Source organism: Phoca vitulina, unplaced genomic scaffold (genome assembly GCF_004348235.1).
Source record: "Phoca vitulina isolate PV1807 unplaced genomic scaffold, GSC_HSeal_1.0 scaffold2, whole genome shotgun sequence".
Taxonomy (NCBI): domain Eukaryota; kingdom Metazoa; phylum Chordata; class Mammalia; order Carnivora; family Phocidae; genus Phoca; species Phoca vitulina.
In genome coordinates, this window is record NW_022589705.1 from 12,811,705 (window position 1) to 12,824,264 (window position 12,560).

General features: G+C 36.5%; 1 protein-coding gene and 1 pseudogene across 10 annotated transcripts in view; one reads left to right on the forward strand and one right to left on the reverse strand.

Annotated features, from left to right (window-relative positions):
* Nucleotides 1–12,560, reverse strand: part of NTNG1 (netrin G1) — a 313,944-nt gene that overhangs the window by 269,967 nt on the left and 31,417 nt on the right. The window lies entirely within an intron of this gene.
* On the forward strand, nt 1,074–11,465 carry LOC116641297 (annotated as a pseudogene).

Consider the following 12,560-nt stretch of genomic DNA (forward strand, 5'->3'; position numbering starts at 1 on the left):
TAATGCACAACACGGTAACTATAGTTAATAATACTGTATTGTATGTTCAGAATTTGACAAGATAGTAGATCTTCAAGTTCTTATCACAAGAAATAAACAGACTCTTAATTATAGAGAATAAACTGATGGTTACTAGAGGGGAGGTAGATGGGGGGATGGGTTAAATAGGTGATGGGGATAAGGAGTGCACTTGTGATGAGCACTGGATGATGAATGGAAGTGTTGAATCACTATATTGTACACCTGAAACTAATATCTCAGTGTATGTTAACTAACTGGAATTAAAATAATAACTTAAAAAATAAAAAAAATTAAAAAGTACTTATCATAAGAAAAAATTGTAACTATGTATGGTGATGGATGTTAACTAAAAAAAACTCAAGAAAAATATGGGCTATTTATGAATCAATGTAAAATATGCCATATTTTTCAGAGCTGATGACAGTTGAAGAAAGAAGTTATGTGACACTAGCACTGATCTTTCTCCTTCAAGTGATTCAAGGATTATGCCATTGGACCAATGGAGAAGAAATTAAAATTATAGTTCTGTACTTGACCTGACAGTGAGAAATGTTTGCATAGTCATAATAATGTAAATTTGGTTTACTGGCTTTCAACTTAAAGAGTCAACCTAAGAATATAGCATAGAAGACTTTGTTGTATTCGCAAGACAGAATGAAAATGTCAACACTGTAAATGATAATGTAAATAAAAGTATAGTTAACAGAAGGTGGGATATGGAAAAGGGGAAGTAAAAGTAAAAAAAAAAAAAAGCAGTGAAGCTCTCATCTTACTAAACAGAAGGGTTGAGAAATATTAACTGGGTCTCTCTATCCCACTCAGCTTCAGAGGGTGCAACAATGTGCTCTTGAAAGTTGGTTGACCAATAATTTATTATTTTTTCAAGATTACCATGTATGACTACAAATAATCACATGTCAAGAAATGGAAAGAAGAGGGGAAAAGGCAAATTATATACCCGAGGTATAACCCCATCTTTAAAACAAAGAGCCAATAGATATTGCCTAAAATTGATAAGTCAAATAAACAAAAATGTAACTATACCTAGAACCATGGAGAAAACTGCTACAAGTAAATTAAAAACAGTCTTCTTAAAGTTGCCTTAGACATGAGAGAAGAGAGGAATGGAACAGGAAACTGCTTTTCATGGTTCTGTAACGCTCTTACTTGTTAACAGGTGCAGGTAGTATTCTGCTGAAAATGAAACTTAAAAAGGATGGGGTAAGGGCAATAAAGGCCTGAAAACTAGGTAAAAAGTCACTGGAAGTTTGGGAGCACATGAGTAACATAATGAAAGCAAGGATTAGAACCATTAAAATGGCAGCTATCATGAATAGAGGTGAGACGAAGGAAGAATATTTAGAAAATTGCCTTAGATGAATGGTTCTCCACTGGGGCAATTTTGCTCCCCAGGGGGACATTTGGCAATGCTTGGAGATATTTTGTTAGTCACAACTGGGGGTGTGTGCTACTGGTTTCCAGTGGTTAGAGGCCAGGGATGCTGCTCAACAGCCCACAATGTACAGGACAGCCATCTACAAGGAATTAGCCAGCTCCACACGCCAATTGCTCCATGGCTAAGAAACTCTCCTTTAGAGTTTGGATGCTTGTTCAAATGAGAGGTAAAAAGGCACTAAACTAGGCAAATGGCAATAAGAACTGAATGGAAATAACGGGAGGAAATGGCAATTGAGGCAACCTGGGTGTGGTATATGAAAATTAGAAACCTTTGCAAATATAAATTATGAACAATTATATTGTTTATCCATTTTAATGAATTCCCTAATGTAGTACAGTGCTGTATTTAACCTACAGATTTTCAGTATACTCCCATTTAGATAAGCACCATAGCGTCCTTGAGCTTTACTGTAAGAGTACATGCAATTCATTCCTGTCAACTAACGCACTTAATGGTGATGTTAAGATTTGCACTTTGCTAATAAATGAGTATAGGCAACCCTTAAATTCCTTAGTTGAAAATCAATACAACTGAGTTATTTATAAGAGTTAATTCAGTGAAATTCTTTCTCCAAAGCATCTTGGATTCAGATACTTAGAGTAAAGGTATGCTTTTCATGTCTATGAAAACGCCTAGTGATTTTTTTTCAAAATTTATTTATTTATTTATTTGACAGAGAGAGAGAGAAAGCACAAACAGGGGGAGCAGCAGAGAGAGAGAGGGGAGAAGCAGGTTCCGTGCTGAGCAAGGAGCCTGATGAGGGGCTCAATCCCAGGACCCCGGGATCATGACCTAAGCCAAAGGCAGATGCTTAACCGACTGTGCCACCCAGGCATCCCAAGAGTAAAGGTATGCTTTTCATGTCTCTGAAAATGCCTAGTGATTTTTACTCCAATTTCAGAAACAAATAATGTATACAGTAGACCCCCCTTATCTGTGGCTTTGCTTTCTGACGTTTTGGTTACCTTTGGCCAACTGCAGTTTGGAAGCAGATGACATCTTCCTTCTGACATATCATCAGAAGGTCAATAGTAGCTTAACACTATGTCACAATGCCTACGTCATTCCCCTCACTTCAACTCATCACATAGGCATTTTGTCATCTCACATCATCACAAGAAGAAGGGTAAGTAGAGTACAGTAAGATATTTTGAGAGAGAGAGAGAGAACACATTCACATAACTTTTATTATGGTATATTGTTGTAATTGTTCTACTTTATTGTGAGTTATTGTTAATCTCTTACTGTGACTAATTTACAAATTAAACTTTACCATGTTTAGGAAAAAACATTGGGTTCAGTACTATCTATGGTTTTAGGTATCCACTGGGGGTCTTGGAACATATCCCCCACAGATAAGGAGGAACTCCAGTATCTCCCTTATCAAATGAGTTGCTGAGTGCAGTTGAATGGGGGGAAAAAGGGTATCCACAGGGAATGGGCAACCATTTGGCTTTCCCTTAATCATTATCCCCTACCATCATTCTACTCTATAAACCATTAGTTTCTTTGCAACAAGACTTTATTTTATAATCAAAAGCTGCAGCTTTCCCATGCCACAGAAAGTTCTTTGAGGGTAGGAACGTTGTCTTACTCAACTTCCTTTCCCTCACAGTGCCCGGCCTTGAAAATAGAGGGTCCTCAATAAGTAGCTATTGATTTGTACTGAATTGCTGAATTTAATTTCAAACCGCCCCCAGCAAGAATCTGTACTTGTCAACACTAAAATTACTTATGATACTATGCAGAACATAACCAACTGACAAAGTTATGAATCTTTCCAAAACTGGCCTTAGAACTTCTTGTGGTTCTCACCATGCATATTGTAAATGAGTTTGGAATTTGCATGCCAAGTTGAAATATGGTGCCCTAGAGAATTTCTTTTTTTTTTTTTCCCCTAGAGAATTTCTATGATTGATCTCATTCAAGCAAATTTACTCATTGTCCCCCAATACCTCACTATAATTAGAGACTGGCATTTTGTTTCAAATTACGTAATAGTTTTTCATAGAAGACATCTGTCTTGTAACTTGCCTAACTCTCTTAGGAAAACAAACAAACAAACAAACAGAAAGGAAAGGGAAAAACAATACCTCAGTGACATTAATTACACCAGCATGTTTTCCAGTGCTTTGAAAGGGAGACTCTGAGCATTGATTGCCATTGAAGTGAGACCTAAAGTATATATTACAGTTCTGAAAACCCCACTTAATGTTCTTATAGCTCTAAGAAATCTAGTCATATCCTGATGGCTACCTAGGGTAATAATCAATTTCTCCTATTAAGTTGCCCAAGGCAGTAGCCTGGTGTGTGCTAGGACCAGGATCCCTTTTCAGGTTGTTGAATTCTATCATGCCTCTTGCTTTCCATCACAAAATGAGCAAGATAGAACATACCAGTAGGTAGAGATCCTTCAAACCCCAGGATAGACTTGAAAAGAAACCTCACACTCTGCTTGCAGTATGGTTGTACTTCAGTCATCCCAATAAATTGCTTCTTCTTGAGTTTGGAGTTTTTATGAAGCATTCTAGAAGAACTACTGTGTTGAGGTCTGCTGGGCAAGTACAACTTAGCTGAGAAATTCAGAAAGCACTAGCTGAATTTGAAGCCAATATTATAAGTGCTCTTGAATACTTAGCGATATTCCAGCATTCATGCATTTATCAACCATATATTAGTCAAGTAAAAAAATAAAATATTTACATTGCAAAAATATAGGTCAACATTTTGAAGTTCATTCATTTATTCATTCATTCAAGCAACCACTGTTTATTAAGTACCTGTTATGTATCAGGGATGGTACTAAATTCTATGAATATGGCTGAATTATCTTTGCCTTTGAAAAATGTATAGGCTAATATTTCATTCTTGACTCTGAATTTGCATTAAAATTACCTGAGCAATTAAACAATCTGTGAACTTCATCTCCAAAGATAGGCCCCAAACCCTGGCATTTCTTTTTTTTAAATATCATTTTAATTTGTTTAGTATATTTTTCAAGTGCTTTTTATTTTGTGAAAGCATCCGTCATCTCTTAAGCCTGTGAAACGTAGTCGCTTCAAGGAAAACAAGCTCAAATTTACTTCCATTTCACCTAGACCATAAAAGTCTCTAATTATTAGAAATATTAAATATAAAATTAAAAATAAAAGAATCTTGTTATAAAACAGAATATGCAAATACATTTAAATGATTGATTTTTAATATTTACATTTTTCAAGAATATCTGCAAAGCAGTAGTGTATAATGGTTAAGAAAACAGCATTTGGAATCATATATTTGGCTTTGAGTCACAGTCAGCCATTAATTATTGGCAGTGAAAGCCCAAGCTTTCAAGTGTAATAACTTGAAGTTTAATAACTTCGATAGGATTCAAACATTGGCATTTCTTAAAAACATCCCAGCAGAGAGTGAGGTCCTTGCTTTAATAGGTGACTACACAAACAAACAGGAGATCATAGCACAGTGCTCTCACAGGCATAGACAAGAAGTTTTGGGAGCACTTTGGAAGGCCATAAAAATCAGCTTTGCAAGGGCGGGGACAGGGAGGGTTTAGGGAAAGCTTTAGCAATAAAAATTGTCTATAGCTTACTAGAGTTTCTACAGAAGAATAAAAGTCCTTCTAAGAAGGGTCAGAGAAGAAGGAGGGAGATGAGAAAGCAAAGAATTAAGAAAATAAGCAAGAAGGCATGTGTATTTTAGCACAATAAGCTAAAGGGCAAACATCCAACCAAATTGCTGGATTCCACAGTGGAAATTCAGGGAATTCAACTCAAAACATTAGCAGTGTGGATCCTGGACAAGTTACTGAACCTCTTTGATTCTTTTATTCATTTATAAATTGAGGACAATGATAGGTACCTCACAGGGTTATTATAAAGAACAGAAAATGTAGCATAAAACACCCAATAAATGCCATCATTAAGTAGAGATGATTCACATGCAGATACTATTCAAATATTGTTGTAGTGATTGGATTAAATTTGTTTGTTTAGAAGACTGAAATCTCAAGATCAAATAAAAACGATCTTGACATACCTTTCTGCAGTGAGATATTACTGTTTATGCCACATTAATCCTGAACAGGACTCAATTTTCTTCTCCCAATAGTAGTATTGACTAGTGTAATGTATTGATTCATCAAGATCAGAAAATTCTGAAGGAATTAGAACAAGATTTAAATTCTACAGAAAATGAATTCTAAAACTCAAATCTCTCTTCCAGGACTAAGAATAAACACTCAATGTGACAATGAAGTCTTTTGATGCCTAAGATTTGCTTATCTATCTTAGAATGGTGGGCAAGAATAAAGAGCTATGATTATTTTCTCATTTTGTTTCATTGTTTTAACTAAGAACTTCTTAAACATCTCACACTACTTTCACCAGATAGGTATGGTCTTCCTTAAGATCCAGAGAGCTGTAAAACCTTTACTTCCAAGGTAGCAGGTGTGTTGGAACATTATTGAAAGATGCGGGGTTTGGCATATAATTTTTCAGGGAAAGCAGTGTTGTAGGTCATATTTCGTTGTCAAAGAAACATTGGCCCAATTCTTTACTTCTTCCCTGCCCTAAACAACAAACAAACAGATAAAAACAAACAAACAGAAGTATGGGATATTCAATTCATCTATCACTGAAAAAGAGAAACATCAATCCCTTTCAACCAAGGCTTTGAAATTGGTATTTTTTTTTTTAAGATTGTATTTATTTATTTGACAGAAAGAGACACAGTGAGAGAGGGAACATCGCCAGGGGGAGTGGGAGAGGGAGAAGCAGGCTTCCCGCAGAGCAGGGAGTCTGATGAGGGGCTCGATCCCAGGACCCCAGGATCATGACCTGAGCCGAAGGCAGACGCTTAACAACTGAGCCACCCAGGCACACCAAAATTGGTATTTCTAAAGAATTTCAAGTCTTTCTGTATTCTAGACTATACTGTATCCAACCCTAGAAATAAAAAAAAATTAAAAAGCATAAAGCGGTAAAGGAAATAGAAATAGATAGAAAATGGATAATAAATAGAAAATGGAAAAGACCTCTAGAACAGTGAATTATGAGGAGATTTTTAAGGTGCACTGAAAAAAATGCATCCTGGCTGGATATATCTCAGTAAATCTTTAAAGCGCTGCTACTTTTATTCTTTGATAAATATCATATAATGGCTTAGAAGTGAAGTATAATTTCAATTCCTACTACAGAGCCATTATGATGTTCCTGTGGACCAGTTAATTTATTACTGAGCTCTCCTGTACCAATCTCATACCAATCTGGAAACAGAAAAGTCTTCTCTTCTGAATGAGGTGATTTCTCTAGAAAGTCAGCTGTTCTCAAAAGTCAAGTTCATAGTACAGAGATTGCAGAAGGATACTACCAAGTTCTCTACTTTAGAGTTTCCAAGAAAAATTATTTTAACATACCATATGCATTCTATCAAGTACCTATTGCTTTTAAAAATGCTACGGTGGGGTTTTTTGTTTTTGTTTTTTGTATTTTTCAAGTATCAATTAGTGAATTTATGTTTATGAAAGTCCCCAGCGAGAGGATATGGAAAAAGCAGTCTATAATTTAAGGCAAACCCTTAATCAAATTGATTTCACCAAAATTCCATTTCCTTTTAGGACAACTTTTAAAAAGCAAAGCCAATGGTTGCCACATTCTAAGAATGGCTGAACCAAATGATTGGCCACTTTTCTTACCTAGTGACAGTATAGTTAAGACAATTTTAAGTCTTGGATTCTGGAATTTTGGCTTCGTGAATTATGCCATAGCATACAAGTTAAACATAAGAAGTTTAAACCAGACTGCCAAGATTTACGCTAATTGTGTGGCTTTAAGCAATGATATAACTTCTCTGTGCTCCACCATCCTCATTTGAAAAATAGGGCAATCACATTACCTAATTATTGGAGTTGTTATGAGTTAGCACATTTAGAAGTTCTTATAATAGTGCCTCATACATGGTTGGCACTCATTAGAAGTTAGCTTTTAATATATTATTGTTACGTCTCCAAGAATTCTCCTCGCAGAATATAGGTTTTGGAATTGGGATGAGCCCCACCTCAGTCCTTACTAGCTTTGTGATGACAGAAAAAACTATTTGACTTCTTGGAGTCTCAGTGTTCTCAAGACTAAAATAAGGACAATAATACCTACCTCATAACTGTCTGAGGATTAAACAAGCAACAAGCAAAATGCTTGCTGTATAGTCAAGTGGCTGTCTGAAGAGCATTTAACAGCTAAAGCAAATAAATAGCATATCTACTAGATTGTCAAGTTGGCAAAGGAAGGAAAGCAAGAGAGTGAAGAATAAGTTAAAATCTGGTTCTAAAGACTCCTGGATCCCTCATCCACCATCTCCCTTCCTTTCCCCACTCCCCCAGAAAAATCCAGGCTGTTGATAAAAGTATTTCTATGTCCCTATGTGCAAGTGAGACTAGAAAATCAGTGATGAGTATAGTTCAGCCCTGGGCAACCATACTGACCCAGACAAGGTTAATCATTGTCACTTTAGAGTCTCTGGAAATACTGTGGGTCTTCAGAAGATGGGTGGTCACTTATGTCTATGAGGGGCGGGTAAATGGAGTATAAAGTGACAGATGCAGCAGGTGTGTAGTGACTAATGCTGAGAACTACAGCAGTCACAGAGCCCCACAGAAGCTTGGCAAAGAACTGCCAGAGAGCCTCTGAGCCCCTGCTGGGGCACACAATAGCAGACCAATGCAAGCTTTGGAGACTCAAAAACAACCCAGTGTCTTTGAGGCAGCCAGACACGTTGAAGGAAGAAAAACCTTAATCCCAAATCTTAAACCTCCTTTCAGCGCCTTCTGCCAATGATTTTGAGAAGACTGTGAAAGGCCAGTGGAGAGGAAAAAGAGATGTTTGCTAGGAGATAGAAGGAATCTAAGTCCAAAACTCAGAGCTGGTACAGAATGGATAGAGAAAATCAGCAAGTGTTGTAGTTAAACACGTACGTAATGAGAAAAAAAATTTAAATATTTGCTGAGCATTTTCAAACATCAATAACCCAGCCATTTATATTTTTAAATATTAAAAAGGGCACAGAGTATGGTATTGATTTGAAAATACAGAAATGTCATGCTAAAAAATGTATCTGGTTTTGAACTGACAAAGTAAGACCAGTCAATCTGATTTTATTCATATACTAAGGTCTACATTTCAACATAATGAAATTTTGTCTTATTAAAATGTGGGTTAGGACACTCAATATTTGTATGGTGCAACAAGTAATAATGGCCCCATTATTAATTGCCTACTCTTATTAAAAAGTTCCAAAAGAAAAAAAAAAAAGGAATTGAGAGCCTAGATATATTTTATAATGTGAAAAACAGTTGTCTATTATTTTATTTTGGGGTCAGCAAAGGTTACTTGATAAATTACAATGTGTTTTCTAAACCTGACCTATAATAGCTGTTTTTAAAACAAAACATAAATAATACCAAATGGTACATCCAATTAATTAATTTCCAACTGGTTTTGATTATCAGCATCAATAATTAAGTTCAGTTTGTATCTGGTTATTAACCTTAATGATACTCTATCTGCCATTTAAGTAATTACTTTTTTACCAACATCATCAGTAACAATAATTTTTGCTTGTAATTAGTTGATTTGTCATTCATTAAGGCTGTAAAATTATCCTATTAAATCATCTCCAAGATGATCATAAAGATATATAAAATATTGCATGGGTACTGAAATTTGTCACTCACTTGAATTTTGAAGTAGGACATAGACATGCCCCCCCAAAAAGAGAAATTATTTATTTATCTTCTTTAGGCTCTAATACCCCTTTAACTTCACTTCCTTTAAGTCTTAAAGTATATTTTTATGTAAGACACCTAAATAGCTAAACACTTTGAAAATGGTTTTCTTAATTTTCTTAAAAAGCAGATGTGATGGTTTTTTTCAAGTGTCAACTCACTAAGCTACAGCCACCAGTTATTCAAGCACTAATTTGGGTGTTGCTATGGAGGTATTTTATAGATATAATTGAAGTCCATAAAGAGTTGGCTTTTAAGTAAGGGAGATTATCCTAGATAGTCAGGGTGGGCCTAAACCAATCAACAGAAAGGCTCTAAGAGCAGAGTCAATGCTTTCCTGAAGAAGAAGAAATTGTGTCTATGGAGAGGAACTTCAGAACATGCTTGAGAGTTCAAGCCTGCCCTTCTGACAGCCTGCCTTATAATTTCTGACTTGCCTAGCCAGCCTCCATAATCACATAAACCAATTCTTTGCAATACTTTTCTTAATATATATCTCCTACTAGTTCTGCTTCCCTGGTTGGACTCTCATACAGCAGGCTATTGCAAAGTGGCTTGGGTGTTGTATCAGAAAGAAGAGAGAGTAGAAAGTAATCCTTGACCTAAAATGGATAGCTCACCATTTAAAATTTTATTAGCAGATAGTCATTTACTTCATTGTGTGATCCTATAAAAATGTAGATGTTTCTAGAAGGGGTAGCAGCATAAACTATTCCTATTAAGACCCCCCTCCCCACTTAGAGGTTCCCAATTCCCACTTAAGGCACTAAGAAGGTGAAACCCATGAAGGACAGTGGTAAAGACCAGGTGTAGAGTACGTAGCAAATGGAAGTGTTGCTACCTAGGGGCGCCTGGGTGGCTCAGTCGTTGCACATCTGCCTTCGGCTCAGGTCATGGTCCCGGGGTCCTGGGATCGAGCCCCGCATCGGGCTACCTGCTCGGCAGGAAGCCTGCTTCTCCCTCTCCCACAGCCCCTGCTTGTGTTCCCTCTCTCGCTGTGTCTCTCTCTGTCAAATAAATAAATAAAATCTTTAAGAAAAAAAAAGAAAGTGTTGCTACCTCATAGCTTGGCCAAGGGCCAGTCCTGTCAGAACTAGTATTGCTCCATTCGAATTACCATAGATTCCTGCTCAGTTACAAACGTGCCTTCTTCCAGGCAGGAAGACCTTACAGAAATGTACACCTCATAGGATTCCATTATTAAAAAGACAATCACACCATGTTTCAAGAAGCTCTGGAAAAAATCTGGAAAGAATTACAAATACATGGAGACTAAATAACATACTACTAAATAATGAATGGATCAACCAAGAAATCAAAGAGGAAATAAAACAATTCATGGAGGGCTAGTGCTCACCGAGGCCGAGGCCCCACCTGCTGGCAAGACTGAGCCCCGCTGCATTTTACTTTATTTTGTTCATGGTTTTGGATAGACTGAAGTTTTGTGGATTAGGTTAAACTCTGGACCTCCTCAAAGAGGACCCATTTATTTATTTATTTTTCTTTCCAAAACGGCAGCCTCCAGCTGTACACAAGTGTTAGTTCTGTACTAGGTGATGCTGAGAGAGCAAGCATTTCAGCGCCTATAATTATAGAACTTATGCTGTCAGGAGGATAAGACAGTTGCTTTAGAGAAATTAAGAATGTAAAGGATCCCACAGAAATTCAAACCCTAGTGAACAAAGTCAAAGGAGACACTAGAGGAATTCACTGACATGTCCACTTCGGCCAACTGTATTTGACTGACAAACCTATCACTGAGAATCAAGAGAAGCCCAGGACTTAGGGAGCCGGGACCAGCCACCACTGCAGCTGTGGACCACCTTCAGCATTCATTCTGCTCTGGGGATGGGGGCTCCCAACAGACCACCAGTGGCCTCTTACATCAGCTTAAAATAGCCTCTTTCTCTGCCTACCCTGTAGCAGCTGATAAACTGAGTCGGGTTTCCATTCTTCTGCAGCCTTAGTGAAAAATGATGGCTGTCTTTCTCTCCTTGGTTCAAGTGTTAAAATGAAGAGCTAGAGCTCACTCAGAATAATGCTGTGTATTATTATGTCTCCTCTCCATCCCACCCCTCTTTTGTATCTCATTACCACTTGTATAGAGCACCTCCACACTTTGTTTCTTCATTGACAATAAACAGAACTGTCTCCCCCCACAAAAAAAATACATGGAGACAAATGAAAATGAAAACACAATGGTCCAAAATCTTTGGGACACAGCAAAAGCTGTTCTAAGAGGGAAGATTATAGCATTACAGGCCTTTTTCAAGAAGCAAGAAAAAAAAAATCAAATAAACAACCTAACCTTACACCTAAAGGTTCTAGAAAAAGAAGAACAAACAAAGCCCAGAGCTAGTAGAAGAAAGGAAATATTAAAGATTAAAGCAGCAATGAATGAAATAGAAACTACAAAAATAATGAAACCTGGATCTGGTTCTTTGTAAAAAAGATAAACAAAATTGTTAAACCTTTAGCCACACTCATCGAAAAGAGAGGGAGAGAGAGAGAACTCAAATAAATAAAATCAGAAACGAAGGAGGAAAAATAACAACTGACACCACAGAAATACAAAGCACAATAAGAAAATATTATGAAAAATTGTATGTCAACAAATTGGACAATCTAGAAGAAATGGATAAATACCTAGAAACATATAATCTTCCAAAACTGAAACAGGAAGAAATAGAACAGACTGATCACTAGCAATGAAATTGAACTGGTAATAAAAAAACTCCCAACAAATAAAAGTCTAAGACCAGGTGGCTTCAGAGATGTGTTGTACTAACATTTAAAGAGTTAATACCTATTTTTATCAAACTATTCAAAAAATAGAAGAGGAAGAAAAGCTTCCAAATTTATTCTATGAAGTGGGCATTACCTTGATACCAAAACCAGATAAAGACACTGCAATAAAAGAAAAATACAGACCAATATCGCTGATGAACACAGGTGCAAAAATCCTAAACAAAATATTAGCAAGCCAAATCCAACAATACATTTAAAAAAATCATTCACTACAATCGAGTGGGATTCATTCCAGGGATACAGCATGGTTCAATACTTCCAAATCAATCAATGTGCTACATCACATTAACAAGAGAAAGGATAAAAATCATATGATCACCTTAATAGGTGCAGAAAAAGCATTTGACAAAATACAACATCTATTCATGATAAAAACTCTCAACAAAGTAGGTTTACAGGGAACATACCTCAACATAATAAAAACCATACATGAAAAACCCACAGCTAACATCATATTCAATGGTGAAAATCTGAGAGTTTTTCCTCTAAAAT